This window comes from Plectropomus leopardus, unplaced genomic scaffold (assembly GCF_008729295.1).
Source record: "Plectropomus leopardus isolate mb unplaced genomic scaffold, YSFRI_Pleo_2.0 unplaced_scaffold11086, whole genome shotgun sequence".
Classification (NCBI taxonomy): Eukaryota; Metazoa; Chordata; class Actinopteri; order Perciformes; family Serranidae; genus Plectropomus; species Plectropomus leopardus.
In genome coordinates, this window is record NW_024611713.1 from 1 (window position 1) to 6,293 (window position 6,293).

Genomic DNA, 6,293 nt, shown 5'->3' on the forward strand with positions numbered 1-6,293 from the left:
CTCATCTCAAGCACAGTCACTGACATCATGTCCTTTCCTTTTTAATAGTTTCTTTGATTAACGTTAATCTCTTTCCCACCTTAAATGGAGTTAAGAACTAAGACCTACTGGCCTATTAAACTAAGAGGTGCGACCTGAACATCAGATGATCATGTTTTCTTAGACATTCACTTTGGTACTGATTTCACATCCACAGAGAACGTGTCGACTTACAGATATTAATTCCATATATTCATACCTCATCAACAGCTTCTTTAAAAAACCAACTTCTTATGACTTCTACCAATGAAGCACATTTTACACTAAATGACTGAAAATATGGCACAAATCTTTGACACATCATTATCATGCAAACAAAAATAAATTAAAGCTAGAAAAAAGAAAGATTTCGACCAAAAAAAGGATGCTTTCAGTAGTAACAAATGGCATCGTAATACTTATGTAAAACTTGTTCAAGTGTTATTTTGCACACAAAAAAAATCAAGACACTAATCATGCAATTAAACAGATCTAAAGTTGAGCAAGCATAGCATGCGACAGTATCCCACCACACCTTCCAGACTGCCACCTAGAGACTGTGATGTTACACGTTGGTCCTCTGTCTCCACCGAACGGCAGTGCTACGTGAACCCGAAGGTTGCTTTAATGCATCTGCAGCTGTGTGCAAACATCACACCACCCATCTGAACTGAAACGAAATCCCACACTCATGGAAGTCCTGGTTTTGCTACTTGTTTGTTATCACAACGCAAAGTCAGCTGTCAAAGGTAAGGTTAGTTGCATACCTGATTGTGTGCTATGAATGGTTATTAACTCAGAAATGGCTTTTTGTTTTGTGAAGATCCATGACTTCCTTTTGCATTTCTATCCGCTTTTTTTCTCTCCTCATTTTGGCACCAAAGCACAAACGAACACACTAATGTATCTTGGTAACAACATCACAAAGCAGAGGGATCAAATCCAGCTCTCCTTGAATACCTTCTCTTTTCCTTCTCTGCCTTCGGTGCTCCCAAATTCCTCCACTGATGTGAGGGGGACGTTCGTTTCCCCTCTCCGGCAGCGTCTGCTACCGGGTTAGAGGTCAACCATTGAGGCCTTGGCCAGGTCCTTAGTTCCCTGGAGAATTCTCTTCATATGACCCACTTTCGATATCCCCAGATCCTGAGAAGAAACAAGACCAACACATAAAAATCACAGAGAAATCCAACATAACTGAATGTTTGGGCTTTAGGGGGACCACTTTGGTCCAGACTGAAAAATCGTAACAAATGCAGGATCGCCTGTAGGCCTGGGCGGTATCACGGTATATCTAGAAATCCTCAATTTATGTTTTTTTAATACCATCATAAATACAGGCACTCTTCTTTCTACTAGGCCTGGTTTTGATGAGAACGGCCCTACTAAAAAAAACGCAAGTCTCTACGTTGTTGACAAAATCCGCTCTTATATGATAACATTGTGTTCACAGATTCACGAAAACCACGCTGTAGTTTGCATGCCAGGCCAGTAGTTGGCAGTGTAACTTTGTAATGACAAACCTCAGAAGAACACCAGTGCGACCGTGATGTCACACAGGATCCGTACAGTGCCAGTTTCCATGGCGACAGAAGGGGCGGCGTTTTCAAAAGATTACACTCTGGAGCCCGGCTTCAAACGCTTGTGTTTTAAAGCCCCCAAAACGTTGTTGTCGTGTGAACAAAAGGCCAAAACCGCAACAAAAGTTTTAAGTTTCACACAAGAACCGTTGCAGTGTAAACGGACCCTTAAACTCACAGTATGTAGTGCACAGCACGCACCAGCAGAGCTCGATCTCTACTGTTGGACCAGACAGTTGAGCTGAAAGATACAGCAACACCTAGTGATGGGGGGGAGAAGTTACAGGACTGTAAACAGCCAGTGGCCATCAGGCAGAGACTGTTGGATATAATAGCATGTTTTTTCATCTAACTTTTAGTAAATTAGCGATGTTGTCCAAGTCTAACCAAGTATTTGTAGTTGCCTTAATCTAACCAAATACTTTTGTTGTCTAAACTTACCTGAACAGTTAGTAAACCTCAACAAGTGGTTCTGTTGCCTTGACCTAAGTGAGTAGTTTTGTGGCCCAAACATAACCTAGAAGTTATGTTTGCTAAACTAACCAAGAACTTTTGGAGCCTTAACCTACCCTAGTACTGTTGGTATCAGACATAACAGAGTACTTTTGTTGCCTAAACTGAACTTTGCAGTTCTGTTACAGAAAATTATCTTACTAACTAAGTAGTTCCTTTAAGTTAACCAAACCAAGTAATTCTGTTGCCTACAGCTAACAGAGAACTTCTGTTGCCTAAACCTCAACAAGAACTTTTTGTGCCGAAACCTAACAGAGCAGTTTCTTTATGTAAACCTAACCAAGTATTTCTGTTGGCTAAAGCTAACAGAGAACTTTTGGTGCCAGACCTAACCAAGAACCTTTGTTGCCTAAACCAAAGTAGTAGTTCTATTGCTGAAAACTAACACAGTACTTTCGGTGCAAGACCTAACCAAGTACTTTTGGTGATTAAACTTATCTGAGTACTTATGGTGCCCTAAGCTTACCAAGTGCTTTTGTTGCCTAATCCAAAGTGTATACTTTTTGTGACTTAACCGAACGGAATAGTTCTTTTGCGGACACCTCACCGATGAAGTTTTGTTGTCTAAACATCAAGTTTTTTAAGTTTATTTTTGAAAACACGCTGTTGACGTGTCGGGCCACTGACCAAGCAGCTGTATCCAGCGATTTGGGAGTAAAAACCTGTTGAAATATCACCACTAAACTCACTGCCTGACTTTGCACTTTTGGCCCTCTACGTCTAGCACAGTTCGGTCCGTTCGCTCCCAGCCCGCCCTGCCCCGCGGACTTCCCCTCTTCAGCAGAAACGCAGAGTTAGTGGGTTACAGCGAGTCTTTGTCACCAAGCAACGATCAGACAGAAGAAGCCAAGCAGAGCGATGCAGAGCAGCACGAGAGGAGGCAGAACAGGGAGACATCTCACAGGTTAGAGAGCACCAGAAGTACAGGAGACAGAGACACAGTCGACTGGGGGTCGTACGAGAGCGTTCACACAGATTCAGGTGTGCTGACAGGCGCACGCACGTGTGTGTGTGTGTGTGTGTGTGTGTGTGTGTGTACCTTCAGGTCCCTCCTCTCCAGGTGCAGCAGCTCCGAGCCTCGGATGTCGTGTCGGATGAAGGTGTCCCTGTACTCCCCCAGACTCAGCTGTTCCAGCCAGACGCCCACCTCCTCTGTGCCCCATCTTTCCACTACACACACACACACACGCACGCACACACACACGCACACATGCGCACACACACGAATACACACACACACACGGGCAGAGCAGAGAGAGGCTCAGGGCGCCTCACGGGTATCCACACGCCTCACACCCTCTCGCTATCATTTAAAGCGTCTACACTCTTAGAAATAAAGGTGCTGACTGGAACCACATAGAGTTCTATGGCTTGTTCCCATGGGAAAACCCGTTTTGGTTTTCTGTAGTACCTTTTATCAAGGTTCTAACAGGAACACTTTCAGAGGGGTCTACCTACAACACAACACAAAGGGTAATAATACCGAGAACCATCTGTGAAAGGTTCCACCCAGAACTCAATATAAGACGTTCTACAGAAAACCCTTCTGTGGTGTAATGGTTCTACCAGGAGGTTTTGCAGAGAACCCATTCATATTCTAAGGGTTTCATCTAGTATCCACCCAGGGGATCCTATGAAGAACCCTTTCATATTTCAAAGCTTTCATCTACAACCCACCTGGGTGGTTCTATCGAAAACCAGCTTATATTCCAAGATTTTATCTAGCACCCACCTAGGAGGTTCTACTGAGAACACATTTGTATTTCAAGACTATCATCTAGAGCTCACACGAGGGGATTCTACCGGAGAACTTCGTATGTTCAAAGAGTTTCATCTAGAAACCTTTCATATCTGAAGGGTTTTGTCTTGATCCCACCCTGGGGAATCTATAAAGAACCCTTTTACATTTTAAGGCTTTCATCTAGAACTCACCTAGGGGCTTCTATCGAGAACCCCCTTATATTCTCGAGGCACTTGTGCCACAGTTTTTCTTGTATGAAAAGTGCTTTACAAATGAAGTCTGACTGACTGATTGTTATTCAAAGGGTTCCATGTGGTATTGACCCAAGATGTTCTACTCAGAACCCATTTATAAACCAAGGCTTTCATCTAGAGCCCACCCAGGGGGTTCTACTGAACAACCTTTCATATCTAAAGGGTTTTGTCTCGAACCCAACCGGGGCGTTTTATTGAAAACCCATTCTTTTAAAAAGGGGTTCTTCCGAAGCAAATGGTTCTGGGTAGAACCTCAGCCCGTTATTTCTAAGAGCATATGCAGTTTATAAACACGCCATCACACACACACGACCTCAGAAATGGGCACACATTGTGGTGAATCACTGAAAGAAAAGATGGAATAAAAATGGAAGGAGAGCACCAGAGAGGAAGGAGAGGACGGAGGAGGGAGAGCGGTGGCGGCAGCTGGCGGAGGAAGGTTTGACAAAGGCCAAAGACGGTCAGAACAAGGCAGCGGCCGATGGCGGTCCAGGAGGACTGGGGGCATGCACATCATCGGCCAGTGTCAGAACACACAGAGAAAGTAGGAGGTACAGGGTGGCAGAAGCCTGTGCGGTCTGCAGGAAATTCAGCCAAAATCATCAGGAACCGGCCCGCGGCGAGTGGAGGGGCTCACGCTCTAAAGCCAGACCCGACTCACGAAAACATTCCCACTTAGTTTCTACCGATATTCTTCTCTTTCCGAGGAAATCCAACTTCCCGTGTATGAAAATAAACCAGACTTAGAGGTCATATGCTAAACTCCTTCAACAGTCCTGCTCGAGTCGCTACACTGACTGTTAAAAGCTCAAAACTGAAAATTGAAAATTTATCACAAATCTGCACGGCGCGCGACTTTTCAGCTTTAACTAAACTGAAGGCTCAATTGTGAATTCACTTTTGGAAATTCCAACCTTGTGCAAATTATGAAGTCCGTTTAAAACTGTAAAACTACTTTAATAACAAAACATTTGAACCTGCTACAGCTTTGCAGCTTGCACCAAAATGTAGGACGATTCACACAAAACTCACTGTTCAGCATATTCAGACTGTCCTAAAAATGTACAGAATTTCAAATGATCAAAAATTTAACTCACATTGCATCAAAATGTGCCACTGTAATCAGTAATGTAAGCAGCTACTGCAAACTCACTAAATAAAGCTCCATGTTTGATTTAAGAATTATACGTATGTCAAAACCGAATTTTGGGCAGCATTTTGATCCTCGTGTATATGCCATCATGTATCCTTCTGCATTAATTGGAAAAAACATCTGTAGCATCACTTTTTTCCATTTAAGGGTCAACTGATCAAATTCTGAGAATTTTGTGTCGATGACAGAAGTTTTGACGTCAGTTTGAAATCTGCCTGTAAATGCACGTACGGCTGTTATGCTGCCCCCCGGTGGTTGGCTGTATCATAACGTGCAGTGGTGCACTTGGTGCCTAAAGGCTGTGAGCTGAAGTCTCGTGTGGTGCAGATTAAACATGCTTTTGCCTCCTCAGACATTTTTCTTCTTCTTCCTCAAATATTTTGACTTTTTTTTCTTTGATTTTTTCATGTTCAATGTGCAGCTTGAAGGATTAGGTTTCTGGTTAGTTTTTGTTCAAATAAAACAGGCTTTCATCGGTGCAGCCTTGTTCCTCTCCTGACTTTGCGCCTTCTGAAATCATGTGGACAGCTGGATGAGAGCATGAATGGAGGGGAGGGGGGTGCGGACTGATGGTGAGGGTCGGACTTTTGGGGTAAAACACCTCAAACACACACCCATCCTTTGTGTTTGTATGCAGTTATACCTTTATGCATAACTGGTTTTATGATGGTAGTGAGGAGCAAAGTGACCACGATGAGTGTTTGAACCACGTCTGTGTATTTTGTGTGAAGGAGCATCTTCACGATGAGGCGAGTAAAACGTAAACGCAGCGGTCAGATAAAACAGTGCTGATGGATGAATGAAGGATGGCAGCACTTCCACAAAAATCAGCACATTTTAATATGAAGCTAATCCAGTAAAATAAAAGCAATACATACTTAAAAATAAAACTTTTCCTGTGCTGCGTTCAGATGCCTGTCACAAGCTCTTTAACCCTTTGAAACCTGAGCCAACTGGCTGGATATCTTTAAAAAATGTAGTGGAAATAAGTAATGAGCAACTTGGCAAGAAATATCCCACAAATGGCAAGACATTAG

General features: G+C 43.3%; 1 long non-coding RNA gene across 1 annotated transcript; it reads right to left on the reverse strand.

Annotated features, from left to right (window-relative positions):
• Nucleotides 1–277: 277 nt before the first annotated feature.
• Nucleotides 278–3,274, reverse strand: LOC121963387. The gene is made up of 2 exons (XR_006107242.1): nt 3,148–3,274; nt 278–1,161 (listed from the first exon to the last, which is right to left on the reverse strand). It is a non-coding gene; the product is annotated as an uncharacterized LOC121963387 (long non-coding RNA).
• Between the last annotated feature and the right edge of the window lie 3,019 nt (nt 3,275–6,293).